Here is a 12,041-nt window from a genome sequence, read left to right as displayed (position 1 = left end):
TGCCAATTGGATGTAGTGATCATAACCTAGTGGCTGTAGTCAGGAAAACAAAGGTCCCAAAAGCCGGACTGCAAATCATTATTAAGAGAGCATATAAATAAATGAGAACCATTTTATGGAAGATGATAGATATATTTGCTGGGATAGTGTGTCGAGGCAGGACGACCCAGATGACGCTGTTGAGGCTTTTGATAAGCAGTTGGTAGAAATAATTGAAAAGCATGCACCTGTGAAAAAGAGTATCGTTAGAAATATAAGATCTTGTATTGATGAAGAATTGAAGGATTGTATGATATAGAGAGATCAAGCAAAGAAAATTTCAAATAACTCTAATTATGAATCGGAATGGCAAGTTTACCACAAGCTAAGAAATTATGTGATTATATTGGTCATGTTATCAGTGATCAATATCATAATCTCATCTCTACATTCTGTGAATAATTTAAAGTAGGTCCTGTGCTGTCCTGTGTTGTAGTGTGTTGTGTTGAATGTTGTTATGTCTTGGTATTAGTTGGGATGTTATTCTTTCAGTGATGCAGTAAATGTTGTTTTTTGGTAGTTGTTTTTAATGTAATAATGATGCATGGCAATGTATAGCTGCACAAGCTTTGGGTGGTATACAGGAAAAATGGAGATCCCAAAAAATCCAATCAAATCTCTATAGCACATGGCCCATACAGTAAAGTATGTTTTCCATGCACAGAAGTCAGTATTTGCATTTCAATGCACATTTAACCGAAGTATGCAAAGCCAGGCTATACACATGCCGCTACGCATGCGCCATATATATGATTTCCTAACAACATGAGCCCCAGAGGTTACAGCCGTATCTAAAAGTAACAATGCGAGGGTTACTGTTATGCAGCCTTCATTGATGCTGATGTTGGGCTATAGCCAAATCAAGTATTTATGTGTAGAGTTATTTTCTCTATAGCGCCATCGCCATAGTGACTGCTTACACATGGCAACAGTGGTTAGAGGAAGGAAATAACAACAAGAGGGAAAACACTGGGGTCAAAGCAATTAGCCTTATACATGTGCTTACCATGCTGGAGTTGCTATTGACGGCACAATGACTGCCGGCTTTAATTAGTCAAGGCAAGAGGTGGTATATGATATGCTGATGTTTGAAGCTTAAAGGGCCACTGTGGAATCACAGTGTAAACATGGAATTACACGCCAATTAATTGATTGTGGTAATTACAATTATACGAGAAAGCTAGTTCTGGAAGGTAAGATTTGTTCTAACAACAAATTTCACGTTTCAAGAGAAATTGGTCATGTTCACACAAAAGAACAAATCACAGCATCAGTAATGGCTTTTCATATTAAAGCTCTTTCTTTTTGTCTACCCATATAATGAGTTTCCGACAGAAAAATCAATCCAAAATGGATAATTCATAACTTTGTGGATGGGCAAAGCTTTACATTCCAATGATGACAACAGTAATTCCTTGTATGTGAGAGGAAATCTATTAAACATTTACTGCCACAAACTGCAGCATTTTTCTCCACACTGCTGCTAATTATCCACGACCAGGTTGTGCTGGTGTATTTAGTAGTCTGTTAAAACTGTAACCTCCAGCACCGTTCATATTAACAGATACATCAGCATTGTCCTGCCCAGAGACATACTGTCTGGCTGCCAGCACAGGACAGTGAAATGTTAACGCCTCCTCACTTTTATCAATGATCAAAATGTGCATTTAAAAAAAAAGCTATCACATGAGCCACTGGCAAGCTGTCAAAGCCTCATGGGAGCCGCAGATGTTTAATTCTAACAAGGATAATTGTTGTTTTGCCTTTGATAAAATCATTCTTAGTTGGTTATGTCAACTAGCTATGCCATTGGGTGGGAAGATATTTTTAGACTTGTCTGCTCTTATATTTTGGGCCCAATCTGAAACAGTTGTGGCAACAGAACTTGACTTGGGTTCTGGGTTAGATCTTGATTAATAAGAGCTGAGTTTGTAGACCCTGGGCTGTCTACAGAGACTGTGTTTTTCTACAGTGTGTTCTGGGGACAGGCAGCTCGCGGATAGTGAGGAGTTCTTGGCTGTATGGGACAACAAATGTAGCCTGAAACACATGTGACATCACTCAGAGCACCTTTAAAGGGAATGAGAGTTGACACTCTGATTGGTTAATTGCGTGTTACGCCCAGAACACAGCTATGAAATAAGTACAACCCTTTTGAACCATGCACGCCGGGTGCATGGTGCACGGACCCTTGCTTCTGCTGTCAAATTATCAAAAGTGGATTTGGACGCACCCTAAACGCGTCTGCGACGTGCGCTTCACGTCGTGAAAATAGGGCCCATAAACTGCTTTCATTTTTTTTGTTAGATGCAATAACTCAATGATTGTTTCAGTTTATCTTTGAGGACATTTTCAAGACCTCTGAAACAACTCTGTACAGCGTGCATTGGAGTGCAGTACACTGCATTGTGACTTGGTTTTTGTTAGCCTTGGTCTGTCTTTTTCATCTATTCATAGCTGTCACTAACAGGCATACGAACTGCTATCGAGTCAACCTTTTTTCTTTTTACAAACAAACATGACTGTGGTCTTCTCATCTTTGTCAATCATACCTTATATCTGCTGACTTTTCTTATGTAGGCAGTGAGGGAAGTTGGAAAACCTGCCACTGAACCGTTGCTTGTCTCAGACAAAGTCAGACTAAATCACCATTGTCACTGTTAAAATATTTTTTAAACCCACAGGGAGACGTAGAGGATGACCAATAGCATTGTTGTATGAAAAAACAATATTCAAGATTTATCCTTTTAACTGATCATAAAACAAACTATGATCCTTTCTGGAGTAATCCATTATGTCCTTTGTATAAAAAAGAAAGAAAGTTGTATGTACTGTACATGTATGGAGACTTTCAGAGTTTGATTGTTTGCATTGATTTTAGATTAAACTGGAATAAAAAGCCAGTGTACAGTGGAGTGCTGCCACACACACAAACACGCATCTAGTGAGTGTTGTTATCTGTCTAATCTCCTCGACTGATAATGGGAGCTGGGTGCTTTTAGTGTGAAGGAGATTAGTCAGGTTTGATATTCATCTACACTGTTCCATCATCTAAAGCCAAGCTGGACAAAGCACTCTGAATGCTAACACGATCGGTCCACAGCCAGACTTTTTCATGAAATGGAGTACGCATGAGATTTCAAAACATCCCATCTGGTATGTCCTTACCAATTGATCAAATATATGCATGTGCATGTTTGACTTTTGATATTTGGGTTGCGTGGTAATGCCTCAGTGATCGCTTGGCTGCTGCCATGTACCGATTGCGAGGTAGGACATGTAAAATGCATGATCTGTTTGATCAAAGCACACATACACCTAAGATAAGCCTGTCAATCAACATTCAGGCTCAGACTGTGCATTGTAGTTTGAAAAACACCAGATATACTCATTTGATGGACAGGTCTACTATTTCAAATTTATGATTATAAATCAATTTACACATGCAGTATTGGCATACTCGCTTTGCTATGAGAGCTGCATTAGGAACATTTTACTTCTCTAGACTAACGACAACAGCATCACGACGACAGCAACTCTCGTAAAGCTCACCATTTTTATAAACTCAAACTCGCAGTATTGCAATTCGTGTTCTTGCAAGCTCATGGGTCTCATACATAGTCATAAATGCTCCGCATTTCCTTCTGTTATTCTTCCATGTCAGTTGTCAAAGTTCAAAGCCTTTGAAACATTTCCCAGAGTCTCTTTGAAGAAATTTTAATTTTACATGCCCTGTTGATTTAAATGCAATCAGACAGAATATGGCTGCGTTTGCACAACAAAGGGGAGAACTGTTATGTGCCGAGTAAATACAGTATTCATCTATAAAATGGGAAAACCAAGTTTAAATTATTTAGCGTGAATTATTCATGATTTGGTAACACCTTGCACATCTCTCTTGACAAGTGGTAAAACTTAAAGCTGTTTTTGTGTTGTTGTTGTTGTTGTTGTTGTCTTCAGTTCTGAGTAAAAAGCCTGAGCGCTGACAGCTCAAAAATGATTGTTATTCCCCAGAATTGGTGTCGTAACATTTAGCCTCCCCACCCATCATGGGCCCCTCATTTGTCAAAAGTTATTATCATTTAGAGTCAGCGTGTTCCATGGCCGATGACTTTGTGAATTTTGGGTTAATTTGTTCCGAAGTGATATCAAGACTGCTGTAGATAACAATTCAGTGTTGTGACATGCAGAACAAACATGTACACAGTTCAAGGCCCGAAGGCTGCTTGTATGCTCCATATTAAAATGTCTGCGATCAAAGTGTGTTGCTGCTACATGTTACCGACGGCTAGAGATGGAGTACTATAAGATGCCACTGGCGAATGTGTTCAAACTTATAACAAAGTGAAAGAAAGAAATATGTTCTCTCTCTCTCTCACACACATACACACACACACAGGTATACATACATATCAAAGATCTGTACACAACATTCAAACAGACAGCCAGTCACACACAAGCTGTAACCCTTGCCTCTTAGCCTGCTGTTGTTTTTCTCTGAGATTTTTTGGGGTCTAAATGCTTGGGCCCCATCTCGACAGCAGATGGGGGGGCACAGCTGGTGTTCCCCTGTGCCACACAAGTAGTGCCAGTGGAGATGGATGTTGAAGCCTAATGTATGCGGGCACACAATAGGAATCAAACTGGCTTGCACTGAAAAAAAAAGGAGGCTGAATGAATTTTCCGACTTGTCCCTGGTGCCTTCTGGCTGTCCGTGTGGAGGTTTGCGTAGCCCAGGAGCTGTAGATTAGATTCCTTCTGTGTTCTGAATCTTGTTTAATGACTCATGGACCCACATGAACATGTGTCCTTTCCTTTGTGCAACTCTTCCCATGTGAAAATTAGATATTTCTTTCCTTACTAAAAACACTTATTATAAAGGTTTGTATTATTTGACAGAATACTTACAAGTAAATAATTTCTGCATCCCCAACAAGATATCTGTCAAGATGGCCATGCCAGTTGTTTTTATTTTAGCCCATTCAGCCTTGTTTTCCCTCCTTTCAGCCTCTTCCCCTGACCCCCTGCATTTCTATGAACCTTTGCAGTCATGGTCTGTCCACCAGAAGCCCTCAAACCTTCCGTCATTGATCACTGCCTCCCACATCCTCACCTTTTGTATTATTTTACTTATCACCCTGTCAGTATATATGACAGCCTCTTTTACCCAGTCAGGTGTCAAACCTGTCCGCACCTGTTTCCTGTGCCATTTCTACTAACCTGTTACAATGGCACAGAACATGACCCTAACCTAACCCTAACCCTTTGTATCATATTTTACTATTTATCTCCCTGGCCCTTTCTAGTCTTCCTGGATGTCTGATGTTAGCTGCGTTATGGCAACTACAAGTATGTTGGGCAGTCACACATGTAGATTTAAGTCATACATACAGTACATATGCAAATATATGGTCTGGTCAAAAGTTGATAGGACATAAGGATACTTAATTACATGGGGAAAAATTGATGGTTTGGTAACACAGGGATTTCATGATGACCTTCACTTGTGTGGGAAGATGCAGGCTATCCATTGGTTTAAAACAAATGCACTTTATGAATGTTCTCTCTGCCTGATATCACGTGTATGAAAACTGGTTCTGTCTAGTAAATTGGAGACATATAGACTGACCCATTAGCCTAGCCTTGCTTTTGTAACCTGTTATGCAAGACTGCTAAACATAGCAGCTGGAGACGAAGGCATTGCCATGTGCCTTGGGTGATCCAGTCACAAGTGGACAGGGATAAGTACGTCAGTTTACACCTGGCATTAGAATGCGTCCCCACGTGTCTCGAGTGACCACTTGTGATCCGATCTCACTTCCCCCCTCTATATGCAAATAACCATGTAAGCGAAGAAAATTCATAGTTTTGTTGTAAATTTCTTACACTATAGAGCATATTATTTTGCATTATGCTTTACATATAGGCCTAACATGTGAAATGTATGAAAACCACACATACTTTCAGGAGAGCAGAGTAAAATTCATGGTGTTCGAATAAAATATTAAATTTCCAGTTGATATAGTTGAAAGGGCTCAATTTGGCCATGGTAACACATAGTGTGCATCAAACCATAGAAGAAGCACACAGAGGATCCTCACAATCCAACAGAGAAGAACGTCACATTCATTTAACAGCATAAAGGAACATAGGGAAAGAGAGCAAATAGTCCACTTAAACACATTCAAACTCCCAACTGTGTGGCCGGCTCACTGGTGAGAGAACTGGCCAGATGGTGGTTTGATCGGTGTTTATACTGGCAGGAAAGATCTGGCAAAAAATGGTCACCCTATGATTGTCCTGGGAAGCTCCCAGTATGTGTTTGGAACAAAAACATTAAGGTGAAAGTATTTATAATTTTGGAACATTTATTTAGAAAATGGATTTACGGACTGCTTTACAGTCTCTAAAGCCGTTATCCTACTTAAATACTTATAGTGTAATTAATCTTAGCCAAAAGATAACCTAAAAGACTAACATGTCTTAGTTCTTAAAGGTCCCATTGCATGCATGCACTTTATTAGTTTTTTTAGCATTAATATGCATTCCCCCATCCTCCAGTGGCTAGAAATGGTGATAGGTGTAAACTGAGCCCTGGGTATCTCTGCCTTTGAGAAAATGAAAGCTCAGATGGGCCGATCTGGAATCTTGTCCCTTATGAGGTCATAAGGGGCAAAGTTACCTCCCCTTTTTCTGCTCTGCCAGCCCAGAGAATTTTTCTTGCCCACAAGAATGAGAGAGCTCATTGTGCAACTGGCTCTAGTGGTTGTAATTCTGCACCAAGGATGAATTTCGGGAAAGAGACTTCAGACAGAGTATTAGGACGACTAAGGTATATATAAAAGCATCAAAAAGCATCATGTCATTGGACCTTTAACTTCTAAACACATCTTCTTGGGTTTCTGCAGCCAACCTGTCGACTTTGCCCGAATGGTGGATTAACGACTTCCTAATGAGAGGGACACCACCATGTGGCAGCCTTGGCTAATGAAACACCTGTGCTAAGTGTCCAGGTGAAATGAAACCTTTTACTTGTGAGTGTGTGACCAGCTGGTACCCTGCGATGCCGCCATTTGCCCTGGCCTCTCTCCCAGCCTCTTAGACCATGGATGAGGCTGGTGGAGAGTGTTTGCACCTACATCTTCCCCTCATCATGGCTGATGAGGCAAAACATCTTTCCCTCTTTGATCAACTCGGAGCCCAGCTGTCTCCCATTCACTCAAAGTGCCCAATAAATGTTAATCAGTAAATCGACACTGCGAGCAGATAAGGCAGGTTGATAGAGATTCACTGCGACAGTATGTAAATGTAGGGGAAACAACAGCTGAAACACAAGATGACATAAGGTATTAGTGCTAAATAAATAGCCTCAGTGGATCTGAGGATGTTGGAATGCCGCCAGGGGCTAGAATGCATTGAACGTTGACTGGATAACAAATAAATATACGTAAAGTTTGTGACCTCACTATTAGGGTTCTGATAAGATGTTTGAAAGCCATTGGGTTCATGCCGAGTCACAGCTGCAAAGCTGTTTAAGTCCACATTAAGTCTTGAAAATGTTCTCATTTTGAGATAAAGTTGTGTTAATAGTGTTTTGACAGAGCTCAGATTAAGTCATTTTAATGCATTGGCCATAGGTATGATCAAATATTCCAGATGTTTGGCAAGGCCTACAGGACCTCAAACATGCTTTTATTGTTTCAAGATTTTACCGGTTCAAGAGTCACTTTTGCTTTCAGAATTTTTCACAATACTGTAAAACATTTAGATACACCTTTAAACCAGTGATTATGGCCCAAAACATGGTTCTCATTAAGGAAAGGCACGGCAAGGCAGCTTTATTTGTATAGCACATTTCAGCTACAGGGCAATTCAAAGTGCTTTACACAAAATCAGTTAAAAAGAAACAGTTAAAAAGAAAAACATTAAGATAGATAAAACACAATAATAAAAGTTACAGTGCAGCATATTAAACATTAAAGAAATTAGCATCATCATTTAAAGAAAGTCCACATCAAAAAGAAAGGTCTTCAGTCTTGATATAAAAGAACTGAGAGTAGCAGCGGATCTACAGGTTTCTGGGAGTTTGTTCCAGATATGAGGAGCATAGAAACTGAACGCTGCTTCACCCTGTTTAGTTCTGACTCTGGGGACAGAAAGTAGACCTGTCCCAGGCAACCTGAGAGGTCGGGGGGGGGGGAATCAGAAATGTATTTTGGCCCTAAACCGTTAAGTGATTTATAAACTAGCAAAAGGACTTTGAAATCAATTATTTGAGGCACAGGAAGCCAGTGTGAAGACTTCAGAACTGGAGTGATGTGATCCACTTTCTCTTGGTCTTATTAAGCATTCACTTATAGAAAAAAATTGTAGTTTAAATCACCAAAATAATTTAATACAGTTAAATAAATACATATATGCCTTTGAGATGCTAACCTGTTAAATACAACTTAAACCTTGTGAACACTGCAAAGTCAGAAGAACGACTTCCCATTAGTTAACTTCCCAGATCTGGAGCTTTTGACCATTTGACATGGTCTTCATCTGCAAATTGCCTGCAAATTTCATGGAACTGTAGATGTTCAAACTTACTCATATTTATTACTCATCTATGTTCTATTAAAGTGCCCATATTATGAAAAAAACACTTGTTCTGGGATTTGGGGTGCTATTTTGTGTCTCTGGTGCTTCCACATGTATACACAAACTATCCCTGCTGTTTTGAGTGAGATACGCGTTTTTGAATGTCCTCTGTCTTCAGTCTCCGAGTGAGCTGTTCAAAATCTGCACGGCTTTCTACGTCACTAGCCGAGACAAGGTGGTTAACCGTAAAATGTTAGCGCTAGCATGCAAAACACGGCTACAGCACACACTAGTTCACCATAATCTCCAAAAGAACTACTTCCATGTCCCTGTTCTGCAGGTCTTCCACAAGTGAGCCCTTGTTTAGAAAAAGTCTCCCAGCTGATCCTGCCTTGTACTGACCAAAGTTGGAGAAAAAGTTATCTAGCTGAGGTGATCTTACCTAGCTACTGCACATTATTTGACTCCAAACTCTGACTCTGTAACTAAAGCAGAGACCCAAACACACAGTGTGAAAACAGGGTCTGCAGCAGTGTGCGACAAACAAAAATATGGTGTTTTTTGAAAAGGAAACCATGTAAACCTATTCTGTTACAACCTCAAAATACAATTCTGAACCTGAAAATGAGCATAATATGGGCGCTTTAAAAACCTAGCTTAAAAATTAAGAACATAACAAAAGTGTTTCCTATGGAAGTCAATGGTTTTCAGGGCAGCAGCGGTGGTTGCAGCTTCAGTTGTGCCTTTCTTTCGGGTGTTGACACAAAAAAAGTACAAGTAATTTAACCAATGCTTTCTCCACAGCAAGCCAAACAATCAAAGAGGGCTTCATCAGTTGAAACCTAAACACACCAAGGGGATCAATATGGTGTAGCTTCACTTAAACCTTAAAGGCTAGATTGGACACAAGGCACTAGCCATCAACACCAAATGTCAGCAGATGTGTCCACTAAAAAAAAAAAAAAAAAAGTCTTAAAATGAGTGGGTTTTTTCCTTTTTTCTACAAATATAAAAGAACTTTATCTATGTGTTGTTTATTTCTCCCTCAAACTGGAAAGAAGGCCATTCAAGTCTATGGATCAGTAAAATTACATTGATTTGTTGGATGTCCAGGTATGATAAGGGACACAAAGTCTGGCCTGCTCCTGTTTGCCCACAGTGAGCTAATCTTGCTACATTCCTTTCCTCTCATTTATTCTTGAGCACAATGATTTCATTTCTGCATTTGAAAATTACTTGAGTTAGATAATCCATCATAAAGACCATATAAGTTTGTTTTTTTTGGTTTTGTCACTGTTTCAATTTTATTGTCTTTTCATTGTGCCCTTGAGTTGAGTGTTTCTCAAGCAGTGCACACATTTTGTTCCACTCAGCTTACTGTCAATCATTGGACGCCCACGGGGGAATACAAAAAGATTTCTTCACCAGGAAATAATCCCTCAATAAAAAACCCATCTGAAAATCATTGCCACAGCCCTGCATCTTTTTTTTGTTGCATCTTCGGCAGCATTTCTTTTTTCAAACTAAAGTTTATGCTTGAAATGAAAATGAAAAATGACTTGAAATGTAATTACAAATGGAAAATTATGGGGCAAAATCAAAGAATGGCAAACAGCAGTAGACAGCAGTAAACATGCTGTACCTCTAAATGACACTTTATTCTCCTTGAATAGGACTTCATTTTCTCTGGTCTCTGTATTAACTTGATATCAACTGCTCTTGAAGTCGATTGGACTTGCTCTTGAAATTCACGACTCTAACTGTATTCTCAGCTGGAGCCACCTTTCAGATTTCTGGAGGATGGTTTTTCCTTTACGTGCCACAGGACACACACTAAGTCTGAGAGTTTACACTAGAAGAGTGAAGGATTTAATCAGTCCTAAATATACTTTCTGCTGTACCACTTGTAAACTAATAACAGCTTAGAAGTGTATTCCTATTGTTATAGTAATATCCCCCCCATGCTCCCTTTGAAGTTGAGTCTGTGAAAGCCACAGGAATCTGTACTGATTTCAGCAAAGCGTGTTTTACTGTGAGAAATGGCTATGATAAAAGGGGGCTATATAGAATCCTTTGAAGCCAGGCTGACTAACACTTGGATTCAGACAAACCAGATCATTTTTAATCTGCTCCCTTCTCCCTCTTTCTGCAAAAAAACTGCAACTGTTATATAATGGCAGCCGAGGTCAATATGAACAAACAAGGGATTTTTTGGGCAACCTTGCTGCATGCCTTAAAACTCTGCTGAGAAACTAAAGGATATTCCCAGAACAAGGAAGAAATATTTGTAGATTGAAATATTGAACAAAATGTCCTGAAATCTGCGATGATATAAAAAGGGGATGTCTTTTATCATAAGAAAAGAAAATAACATTTTTTAGCAAAGTGTGAGAGTAAAATCCTCATCCACCACTTACTGCCTTCTGACATTTGTAAAGAAGTTGCTGGGGACATGAGGAGAGAAAGCCCCAGCGTCGGGAAAAAAAAAAATTATGCATTACATTTCCCTGAAGCATTATGTCTTCTCTTTAGAATCTACACTGTAGATCTGTGGTAATTTGACCACAGATTGAATGAGCATGAGGTTTTTCTGTTGAGAGGCTGTCACTTTGGTTTGGAGATGCCTACTAAAATATTCACAGGAGAACATAGTTTGAAAAGAATAAGAGGCTGGCAGCAGCTTAGAGTTCTGAGTGTTTGTTTAAGTGCAAGGCTGATGGGGAAAATGTGGTCAAAACTGCACTGATCTCCAACTATACCAGAGGAAAACTGGGCAGGTGTACATCATTAAATGACCCCCACACACACACACACACTTATTGCCTAATTAGAGCCCTTCCCAGGTCTGTGTGGGGCTGTATGCCTGGTCTCACAGAATTCCGTGAAAGGATCACAAACTGTTAACACCGCATTACTTGGTGGTGGCACGGAATGTGTGAAAAAATAATGCCAATGTAAAGTCAATGAGAAGATGACGTAGCATTAGGAGCGACTATGGTAGCAAGTAGCATGGAAGCCCAAAAATCTGCGTAAGGAGGTTGGTTGGGGTGGTAGGTCAAACACAGGATACACAGGGATCGTATCCCACGTGTAACGTTTCCTGAAGTCGCTTTCTTCTTTTTCTTCTGCAGCTATACAGGGATGTCTTTTTCTGTTATGGAGTTAGTGACCAATAAAAGGTTTCTAGCACAATACCCATATCAATTTTTCAACAACATATGTCAAATGTGTGTTTAAAAAAAAAAATTACATTCTTGAGTGGATCACATCACTTCAGTTCAGAAGTCTTTACACTGGCTTCCTGTACCTCAAAGAATTGATTTCAAAGTCCTTTTGCTGGTTTATGAATCACTCAATGGTTTAGGGCCAAAATACATTTCTGATCTGCTGCTATGTTATGACCCCCCCCCCCCCCCCCC

At 39.7% G+C, this 12,041-nt stretch overlaps 1 long non-coding RNA gene across 1 annotated transcript in view; it reads right to left on the bottom strand.

Annotated features, from left to right (window-relative positions):
- Positions 1–6,236: 6,236 nt before the first annotated feature.
- The window catches only part of LOC116671962 (uncharacterized), a 17,785-nt gene continuing 11,980 nt past the window's right edge, over positions 6,237–12,041 (bottom strand). Inside the window, exon 3 of the long non-coding RNA XR_004327423.1 lies at positions 6,237–6,247. This is a non-coding gene — a long non-coding RNA (uncharacterized LOC116671962). The remainder of the gene's footprint in view (positions 6,248–12,041) is intronic.

Source organism: Etheostoma spectabile, chromosome 22 (assembly GCF_008692095.1).
Source record: "Etheostoma spectabile isolate EspeVRDwgs_2016 chromosome 22, UIUC_Espe_1.0, whole genome shotgun sequence".
NCBI classification, from domain to species: domain Eukaryota; kingdom Metazoa; phylum Chordata; class Actinopteri; order Perciformes; family Percidae; genus Etheostoma; species Etheostoma spectabile.
Note: the sequence above shows the minus strand (reverse complement) of the source record. Positions and strands in the feature narration are given on the sequence as shown.